Source organism: Rhodnius prolixus, unplaced genomic scaffold, assembly GCF_049639745.1.
Source record: "Rhodnius prolixus isolate KJV_2025 unplaced genomic scaffold, Rpr scaffold_6, whole genome shotgun sequence".
NCBI lineage: Eukaryota > Metazoa > Arthropoda > Insecta > Hemiptera > Reduviidae > Rhodnius > Rhodnius prolixus.
Genome location: NW_027411634.1, coordinates 36,474,484 through 36,486,279, shown reverse-complemented (window position 1 = coordinate 36,486,279; position 11,796 = coordinate 36,474,484).

Genomic DNA, 11,796 nt, shown 5'->3' with positions numbered 1-11,796 from the left:
ATGTACACAAAATAATAATAACATCTCTTCGTTAAAAAAAAAGCCAATTGTGATTGATTGTTGTGAGCAATTTTTCTAGAAGCTGTTGGATCCCCCTCATTAATATCATTCCTTGGCATTGCAGTCAGAAAATGTCTACATCTCCAGTTATTAAATATGTTAATAGATTTCCTTGTTCAAAGGAAATGTGCCTTGGATTAAAGCAAAGGGTAGTCTTTACTGCGTATAAAGTTCAAAAGGTGTAGATCGGTATTATTGGAAAGTCCAATGGAAAAGAATCTGAAGAATTACGCAAAAGTGAACAGATATTCTGAAGATTTAGTTAATGGAAGAAATGCAGAATATGGGACTTCTCTCAAATAATTATTGTTTTAACAATTATTATTTTATCAACAATCGGTTGGTGGCATTTTATAAGTGCATATTCCGGTTATGATCAAGGAACAATGTGCAATTATATATTTTGCTTGTAACAATTTTTAAAAAAATCACTATAATTCTATTTTTTCAAACTCGGAATTTTTGAACTATATTTGCTTCTTATGAACGTTATACAGGTAGGAAAACCATTCATACCAATGAAATGACAATCTTCTATTTCGTATTCCCATTTTAGTATCCGACACATCTCCTAGAACTGTCCTAAAAATCATTTTCTTGAAAAAGGCTAGAAATAAACGTGTAGAAGTAATCCATGTTTTGGGGAAATATGAACTCGATGCGTAGAGATAATCGTCAGAGCCTGTTTTGAGTGAAAATTAAAAAATCCTGTGTAGGTTCTGTAAGTAGGAAGAGAATACGGCACGCACATACTGTGCCATTGGGAAGGATTTGTGCAGATCAGGGTTCGGGTATAGGAGAAAAATCTTGCCTCCATATGTTTTCCAGGGAGCCGCTCACTATACTTCCAAGCCTAATTAAACAGACATCACTGAGAAGTTGCTGTATCAATGGGCGCCATAATGTACCCTCGGGTCGCGTAGGCTTTCTTACCAATTCACACATAATTTTCTAATCTAAAGTGATACCTGAGCTCATGCTCACATCCACGCCGCTGTGAGAACATCACTGTTAAAAGAATCTCTTCTACTGCATGTTTAGAAAAGCACGCGATGATTAGATTTTCATACATCAACCGAGGCAGATTCAATTTAAAAAATTTGATTTCTGTCCATAAATATTCACTAGTTGAAATGGTCTTACATTTAATGGCATATAATTTTAAATTAAAAAGAAAAAGGTTGAATAAGCAAGTATTAACTTATTCAAGTACTAATTTTATTCAAAAATTAATTATAGAAAATTCACCAAGTTAAGTGAACGTAAACTATTGTCTTAATTTTTTTTTTGTGTATTGTCTGTATTTTTATATTTTATGTAAACTATAGTCACATTATTATACTATACTTATTTGACATCCTTTTTTGAATTATTCTTTTAAACAAACAGGATCGGCATTTTTTGTTTGCTTGTTTGTTGTATAATCCGGAAGTATAGCCTGGTGCTATGAATCTAAATCAGAGAGATTAATTTATTAGATGTATTTCACAACCAACTATTTTTATGTGAGAAAACAAGACCAAAAAGTAATGAATAAATCAGTGATACATGTGAGTTTTGTTCGTGGAAAGGAAGTTGATAAGGAATGCTCTTTGATTTCACCAAATATGAATACTGCTATGGAAATGATCTGTAAACATTTTTGGCGTATGAAACAGAATTTTAAAATAAAAATAAATGAAAAATACAAGGTTTTACATATTTAATAGGGTTTTTTAACCTGAACATTAGTTAACACAAAAATATTTTCGGGAAATCGTTAACTCTTAACATTGATTGTTTTGTATTAGTAATTATTTATTAAATACATTTTTGTTTGTTTTTTGTTTAAGTTTTCATCTGAATTTTTATTAAATGCTTTGGGTACGAAGGACAAAAGTGAACTAGGAAGCTAGGAACAATAGTAGGAAAGAAAGGAAAAGAACATCAATAAGAATTTATCTAATAATGCGTAAGTAGTAATAGTGTTACTATTTGTAACATATGTACAACTGTATTTTAGCTCTAAAATACTATGAAAAATTTCAACAAGTTAGTTATACTGACCATTAATTGCATCTTTTGGTACATATAATCAAATTCTTCTTCTTCCTCGGCGCTACAGTCCTGAAAGGATCAGGGCCTCCTCAATCATGGCTCTCCACTGAGCTCTATCAAGAGCCTTTAATCGCCATCTTCGTACACCCATTTTTGTTAAATCCCCTCCGACATCATCAGGCCATCTCAGTATAGGCCTACTCTTCTTCTGTCGCCTCCAGACCTTCCATAAAAAAGTCGTTTAGGGATTCTATTCTCCACAATCCTATCCACATGTCCTAACTAACTCAATCTTCCTTTTAAAATGAATACAACAATGTCCGCTTCTCGATCAAGAGTTTGCAGTTCCAAGTTGTTGCGGATTCTCCACCCTTCTCGTTTGTTGACAGGATCATTTATACTTTTATTTCCCATACTCTCAAAGCTGTCTTGCTGTCTTGGGTCAAAACCCAGCATTCGCTCCCATAAAGCACTAAATCAAATTCTTCAAATTTAGAATTCTGTTTGCATTAAATCCTTAGATTTATTTTTGCTATGTCTACCGGTGGCGCCTTTCCGAAATATAAAATTTTAACTTCCTGAGATACTTTATTTGTTTAATTTACAAACGATACATACAAGCGCAAACATAGAAAAATTAGTAGAAACCTCATTTTTTCTAATTCAGGGGACCTCAAAAGGTCACGATTTTACACGATTACGTTACGGGAATTCCGAAAAAAATCCGTCTTTATGTACTCCCATGACTTTCTCTCGTCTTGCAATACTCTTTTATTATTCTCTTACACTACATCAATATTGTAATACATCAATTTTTCACATATATTTATTACTTATGTAAGTAATCCCGTTGCTGAAAACTAAAACCATTAATGTAATGATCAAGTAAACTCTTGATGAAATAGGTATATGAAGGTTCTGTACGGCAGATTTCTGAAATGTATAACGAAGATAGTGTCTATTAGAAATTGTCTTCAAATATATAGAATTCTTACTAAAAAATTATTTACCTTCAATATGATTGAGTACTTATGACGTCGTAGATCTCTTTCTGAACCTTTTCGTAATGGGAATTTCATTAAAGTGGTGTATATACAATTACGTATTATATATTAAATAATGAAATATACATTACAAGGAAAAGGTTCTGAAAGAGGGCCTTATTTAATATATATACATTAAAAGACTCTTTCGAACAATTTTCGAGAAATGTAAAACCTAATCACTTCCAATCTTTATTTATGGCTGACCAGAACTCAATATTCTTCAAAAATAATATCCTATCAAGGTCTGTTCAAGAACTGCTTCTATCTTATATTATTTAACTTCTTTACTCGGTTACAGTTATCTAATTTTTTACAAAAGAAATTCCTTCTTATTCAAATCAATAACTACATATTGTTTTGATTACGAAATGGTATTTCATTCTATAATTGAATTACAATTACCTAATGCTTGTAAAATCCAAACTAAAACAGAAAAATAAATAATAAAGTGCACCATTTACCGTAGCAAATAACTGCATTATAAATTTAATAGTAAACAAATGCCAGAAAGAAGTAAAAGATGACGTGATCGGATGTAATTAAGTAAAATTTTAAAATTACTACAAGATTTTTTCAACAATAAATAAAATTCAAAGATAAATATGTAAATGTGTTCTATTAACCTGTTTTAAATGTTTTTATTAATAAGTGATACTTAAAAAAGAAATAATATTACTGATAGCATTGTAATCACTCTTTTTAATAATAATATATTATTCTTAAATTTCAACTATACCTTTTATTTAGAAACGAGAGTGGCTTAAGAGAATAGTAACTTTCTTATTGGTGCAATTTTATGTATGTAATTAATATTATTTTTAAGTGTCGGGTGTGAGCCAGTATTAAATTTGCTCTTACGCCCTTAATTAAAATAAATTCTAAATAAATTTTCTCTAAACCTGGAATTTAATTTGTTCAAGCCGGTCAAAATAATCTTGATTAAAATTCTAATTCCAAAAAACTTAAGAAACTTTTTACTTTTTCTTGCCCTTCTAAAGAAAATTGCAATCGCGCTAATTTTTGAGAAGACATACTTCTATAACCCAATATAATGGTTCACATTATGTTATGTAATGAAAATGAAATAATAATATTTATTGGTTTAGCGGCCGTAAAATATTAAATTAAGGATTCAAAATTGGCGAGGAATCGGTCCAAATAAAAAGCAACAATTCGTCTTTTTGCCAACGTTTCGACAAATATATTGCCTTCTTTAGGGCGTGGCTATGCGGGTTCGTTGAGTTACAGAAAACTGTAAGTTACACTGTTACAGTTCTCTACTTCTCTCATTATTTGTGAAAAAAACGTGGCCATCCTTAATAATATATGATGGGCATCCTGAACCTGATTTTGTTTTTGTTTTTTACGGCTGTCTCCATAAATAATATTTTTGAAACTAATGCCTCTTTGTTCGCTGAAAAAGGAAATTTATCATTCAATAATGCATAAATCTCCTTTAATTTTAACATCTGCTGAAGTACGTTGATTAAACAGTTTTTGGAAACTCTGCAGAACTTCTTATATATATATATATTTATCTATAAATATGCACTTAAATAAAATTTTCGTTAAATCATTTAAGAGGAAAAGTTGTGTTAAAGAAAATGATGCAACATTATTTATGCTAACTGAAGAGAACCAGTGCTAGGTTTAATTTATTAACATATTACATTTTACCAGAATGGGATATATTGTTGTCCATAAATTTTGTTTATAGCTTTTTCTTCGCTCACTTAAAAAAGTCACACTTACCTTTATCAGAGTCACCAAGTAGTTCAGTAGTAACAAATGTGCAAACTTAAATTTTTTTTTTTACTGTTACCAGTATTGAGTTTGTTAGATAATCTGAGTTGACCTTTAAAGTTTAGACACGCCAATTTCCTTAAACATCTTTTGCCATTTTCTGGCTGTAGATAATTATTTTCTTTCTTTTATGCTTTTCCTTTACTGTTTGTTATATTTGTCAATCAAAGTGATTTGTTTTTTTCTCGTTAATATTAATTATTCAAAGGAATTGAAAACGAAATTTTCATTATTGTTATTTTTATTTATTTAGTAAACCTCCAGGAAGTACCAAATGAAAGGATCTCAAAAATTTTAAAACTGGTCGGAAAGATGAGAGGTAAAGGTGGACGTTGCCTACGTTGAATGAGCGACGTCGTTCGTAATTTGGCCACAATGAGCATCCAAACAGCTACAGCTATTTAATGGGACTGGTAAGCTGTTGAAGGGCCTGCACTCTTTAAAGAAGGGTCACATTTTTTGGAAGAAACTATCTAAAAAATCAATTGAAGTAAAAAATCACTAGCCCAATATTATGCTTAAACAGGCGAAAAAGAATGCAACCATTCTTTTTAGTGGGGGTAATAGTTAGGCTAGCGCTGGGTGTAGATAATTATTTGAATTTCGAGGGAAAGAGAGGGTGGGAGAAATGTACCTTGAAACACTCTAGAGTGTCTGACAAATTGTAGTGATCACGAGCTTTACTCACGAACTAACTCAGCCGTTACTCACGTGGTGTGGGGGCTTGATCCTGCCATTTTACTAGCCACAAAACAGATAACACGAAAACTGTTAAGGATAAACACAATTCCGGCTGAAATTATTACCTCTAGGGTCAGAAGTGAATTTCACTTCCTAAATTTTTAAGAGGAACTCAGATAATTTATAGCATTATAATTTTACATGGTAAAAATTGAATGTAGGCTATAAAAAGTTTAGAAGATAAAATATCAATAGACATCCCTTTCTGACCCTTTTTATCATTGATTGTAGCAGTTATGTTAATTATTTAATTGTTGAAGAACTTTGATTAGTCGCAAAGAAGTTATAAACTTGCTAGTGCTGTCAGTTTTGAAAACAGAGGGTGTACTAATGTAAGTTAATACAACTCTTTGTTTAGCATTTGACACTTTGGAATTTTTAAGGATTTTTTAGGCGAAGATTTTTTTGTTCGAATTTTCGAAATTACGTTTTCAGCAGAAATGCGAATTAGATGTTGAGGTAGAGTTTGCCTGTGGGTTCACTAAATCTTAATAATATGCACACTTCATTGACTCTTTGCCTATTTACGAGTACTTGTGTTGATAGTGCAGTGTAAGTTTTAGTTCTGATTGTCTAGGGTAGGATGGCAAGAGTTCTTAACGAGTAACAGTAATTTATCTTCACAGGTAACTAATTATTCCATGGCTTAAGTGTAAAATTCTTTTTTACATGCTCAAGCTTCCTCGGAGGCGACTTTTGGAGTAGTAACATTCCTTCAGAAACCAAACCTACAAAGACTATTTTCAGTTAGACGGATTGATGTGCTTACAGACTTCAGATTCACATCGAACTAATATTTTCCACAGAACTACTTTTGACATTAGCTCTTTTGTTTAAAACATTTACTTAAAGTTGCAGTATTCCTCTTTCTCCAGTTAGAATCTCCGTTTTAATTCAGGAATTAAAACTAGATCAACAGCATCAAAGTGCGAGACCATGAATGATCTATTTCCACTTCTAACCAAAAATCTTCACTTTCTCAAAGTGTATATGCGCAAAATGTGGTCAAAGTGGTTATATTAGAGCTGCCTTCCTCAGAGTTGGCACTTAATACATGCAGAAGTTCAGGCAAACCAGGTAGTTGTTATCTCAAAACCTTTTGTTGCCAAATTATTATTTGAAATGACGTAGTAGAGGGGTCACCTTCATAAACAGTCATTTTTCTAAAACTCCTACTAAAATTTAGGATAAAATATCCAGTTTAGCTTCTCCTCTATTATTAACTACAAATAGGAACAAATTACTTGAACACGTCATAACCCTTTAAGAAAGAGGAAAGCAAAAGAAAAATAACAGCTATTTTTCGTAATTTTGAATTATAAACTATTAATGATGAAAAATTCTTCCAAGTATAAAACGGTTAATAATAAATCAAAAAAGAAAGCAAATTATTTGAAAAGTAAGAGAAATCTCAGTAGCACGAAATGTCGAATGTAGCAGTTAATGTCGGATACAGTTTTGGCACGAAATATTTTAAACTACTTAATTTGATACAGATTTCTTTTTAATAGAAGTATATTAAGTGAAAGTATCAGATTTGTTTATTTGATTTTGGCGTGTAAAAACTTAAGGCTGCCTGTTAGAATTCACATTGAAAAGAAATGCCTTTTAAAGCACTGAAAATTTTGTTTTAGTTTGCCGAACGAGAGATTACAACAGAGGGTTGTGATGGTGATGAGAGCGATGATAGAAAACAAAAGACAGGAAGTAACTAATGATAGTTCAGTTACTGTAGAAGAGTCGCTGGCACAATTGAGCAAGAAATTTAATAGAACATTGTACAACCTACGTTATATCTGTCCTGATTCCCTTGCAGGTCTGTGTGTGTACTTTAATAATCTGTAAAATGTACTTCGTAAGTTTCATCGATGAGATTACGAGTGAAAGTGTTTGTGATGAGCTAGAATTTGCTTGATCACATACCAAAGATCCCAAACTTTTTTTGTCTAAAATCCCCTTCCAACCATAAAATTCTAGTTGTTTATTTATTTTGCCAGAACACATAAAATGTAATAATCTTTGATTGAAGTCTGAATGGATGGCATTCAGTGCTAGCCATTTGTGATAACGTCACCATTTTTTTCTACCTTAATTTATTAGTGTGTTTAGGTATTTACAACTACTGCCGATCAGGTTTCATGGTCGGTGGTGATTTGCAGACTTACTAAATTTATCGCATAATCGTATCAAGTCAAACCCAGTTCATTAGCACCACAATGTATTTTACCTACGCTTCGGCTGTGGGACGAGATAAATATATTTAGATTAATATGAGATCCTCCCTTAAGACTGGACTCGATCTAACACATACCACTAACTACCTATTGAGAAGAGACTAGAACAAAAAGTGCTGGGATACCTTTTTCCCAGTCCTTTTTTGCCCTAATGGAGGAGAAAAGATCACTTCTCCAATTATGTTCTGTCGAATGAGCAAATTTGAATCATGCTGTTCGGTGCTGATTGAAAAGTATTCGGGCCCTGGTGGTCTCTCTCAAAATAGTTTTGTTTAACCTTCTTGTACGATCCATAAAAAAGTTAGGACGATTTTACTGCAGTTTTAAAACTATCTCAAAGCAATCTCGATATCGTTCGCGTCCTCCGTCTGTTCTGTTCCTAAAAGAAAACAAAGAGATAGGGAGCCTACAATGTTTTGCAAGCCTAGCTTGAAAGAAAACATTAAATTAGTCCCTCCAAAATCGATACCTCAAATAACGATTGCTTTTATGCTATTTAACTCGAACGGAAATAAATCCTTTCAAATTCTGTTTAGAAAATGAATAAGCTAATTTGCTTTTTTCATTATAATATATGTATTAAAATTTCAACGAAGAATATGCCATCATGTTATAAAACCATCGATCTTGTAAAGAAGCATTATCGTGCACAAAATAGCTGAATAAACTTAATATAAATTTCATGCTTAATTTTAATTCCTAGATATTCTCACTAAATGATCATTATTCATATATTAAAACTCAACAGCCAATATGAGTATACGTTTAAAAGAGTTTTACCAATTAGCGAGTAGAAATATAATCTAGAGGTTAGAACTGTTTGAATAGTATCCTTCACCAGTATCATATTTATTTATATACAGGAAAAAGAAAGAGATGATTTCCTTGAATGATCATGGAATTATATGTATAGTAATTATACTTTCGTGTTTGACCATGTTTATATTGATCATTTTTAAAAAATCTCTCGATTAATCAAAAATGTGATAACAATATCCAATACTTTTTACATCATTACCATTTTTTTGTTAATTTGATTGACATTTTACATTTTGATTGATTACGAATTGATTGTCAATAAACATTGACGGAAATTTTTTATTTCTTGATTACTCGAGCTTGAAAAGCCTCTCATAGATGGTGTTCGAAGAACATAACTACGAGGGTCGTTTGAAAAGTCCGTGCAAAAATAAAAACTACTTAATTTTTTGGGGTAAACCTTTTTTATTTTTCAACATAGTCTCCTTTTAGGCTTATACACTTCGTCCAACGCTGCTCTAGTTTGTTGATCCCTTCCGAATAATAGGATTTGTCCAAGTCTGAAAAACAGCCATTCGTTTCTGCAATCACCTCCTTGTTTGAATAAAATCTTTTTCCCGCCAGCCATTTCTTCATATTGGGGAAGAAATAGTAGTCCGAGGGAGCCAAGTCTGGAGAATAGGGGGGATGTGAAACGAGTTGGAACCCTATTTCCATTAATTTTGCGACCACAATTGCTGAGGTGTGAGCTGGTGCGTTGTCGTGATGGAAAAGGACTTTTTTGTGGGCGTTTTTCTTGCAGCTCGGTTTTCAAACGGTCCAATAACGATGAATAATATGCACCTGTAATAGTTTTACCCTTTTCCAGATAGTCGATGAGGATTATTCCTTGCGAATCCCAAAAGACAGTCGCCATAATCTTTCCGGCCGAAGGAACGGTCTTCGCCTTTTTTGGCGCAGATTCCCCCTTGGTAACCCATTGTTTAGATTGTTCTTTGGTCTCAGGAGTGTAGTGATGTATCCATGTTTCATCCACAGTGACGAAACGACGCTTAAAGTCCTACGGATTCTTCTGGAACAGCTGCAAACCGTCATTGCAACACTTCACACGATTTCGTTTTTGGTCAAGCGTGAGTAATCGTAAGTACATATATGCTGTTATCTAGGGGAAAATTATTTGGGAATAATTGTGTGATTAAAAGCGTGTGAAATCTGGCTAGACTTTGCGGATTTTAGAGGCTCTAAGCCTCTTTTAATTGATCAACGTTTTTTGATGGTTAATCTCAACTTAAACACAATTTAGGATTTTTAGAAGCGCAGGCTTTCTTACTTAGTTGCATATGGTGCATTACTTGGAGGCTTTGTATTGAAAAAACGTCTAGTACAATTTCAGCGCTCAAGCTAACCTCCCGTTGAAAATGAATAAAACTCCATACCTTTACCCTGCTGGTTTTAATCAGGTCATATCAACTTTGTAAAGGTGTTCTTTAAAGTTTCTAAAAGTTATCCAAAATACCGTATCGGAACTTTGTCCAAAAAGTAAAATCTAGTATGGGATAACATACCGTCAATGTTACAAAACTGGGAGTAGAGAGAAGTAGATGTACTAGTAGATGTAGTAAATGTACTAAAGTAGAGAGAACATTAACTTCAATACTAAGGGGCTTACCCTCTGTCAATTTATTTTTATCATGTTTCTCTTTGCTGCCATCACTTCTCATAAAAAAAAAGTTCTTTAACATTCCTCTCACTACTAATTACCATCTCCCAGAGGTCTTGCTCGCCTAACCAACACAATAGCTTCTTGGGAGTTCTTTGACATCTCCAACCTTTTCAGAGAGCTCTATCATAATGCTCAATCTCCAGCGCTTATTCATTCCTATCAGGTTATAGATCCATACCAAATTTTTCTAAGAAGCCGATTGTCCTTTTACTATAAACGTAAAGGTTTCATTAGAGTTTGTTAAATTGTCAACTTATCTTTCCTAGATACTTTCCAAAACGCAATGTTACATTTTTATCTTTTATTAATTTATTTGCTTCTATATTTTCACCCTTTTTTTTATCTATTTGAAATTAAAGGAACGAGACTCAGGTTTATGCGCCTTATATTAGAAATAAAGAAAAATTTAGTTTTTTTTTTAATCTAATTTATTGGAATTAAAGTTTTGAGTAACATAACGCTGTTTTGCTGAACAAAAGAAAAACCTACAAAACGGAGCGGATCGATGACACTCCGTGACTTAATTACAAAGCTCAGACGACTTTTCTTGTTTACTGAACACCCACACATCAAGGTCATACGTATACTTCAGTAATCATCGTCTGTATTTTTATCTACTCAAGAATTAATAATGCATTAAATTAAATTAATTAGAGTGATTTAATAATACAATATATAGAACAATAGTTTTGTTACACATACACATATTAAACATGTCCTTCTTATATTCTTCTACTCTCTTTCTCTTCATAGTTAACGTAATAATTTAGATATCGTGCAAGTCTTCAAGACAATATCAACCTTCACCTCACTGTAACCTACTAAGATAACCTAGGGCAAATTTCTGAATCCTGAGTTTGTGATTGTAAAGTAGCTATTTGTACATTTATGATAGCAGCTATACTGATTGTCATATGCAGTAATAAATATAATTTTTTACTGCATCATTAGTTAAGAAGAATCAATATACCTAAATCCTTAGGGTTTATTGCAAAATAAAAGATAAAAGGGTTGGTAAAAATAATCTTTTTTTCTTTTTAATTTTATGGTTTTATGCGTACAATTTTCTGCCAGTAAGAGGGAATAATGCAATCTTGCCAAAGTTTTGGTCGGCCTTCCGACAGAATAGACTCAAACACAGCTTTGCCTTGCCTTTTATAAAGTTCTTATGGACTCTGACGATTCATTTTCTTGGGACCGCGCTAAACAATAGAAGGTTTGGTTGCCGGGGTATAGTGGAGATTAAACCAAGCTTTGCATCTCGGTAACGCTAGGAAAACTAAAGAGAGTCTTCCAGACAGAGCTAGTTTAAGCCGCTAAAGTCAAAAAAGTTGGAGGGAAAAGTAATCGCTATAGTACTATAGTTAGCCAGAGATCGTCACCTTCTCAAACA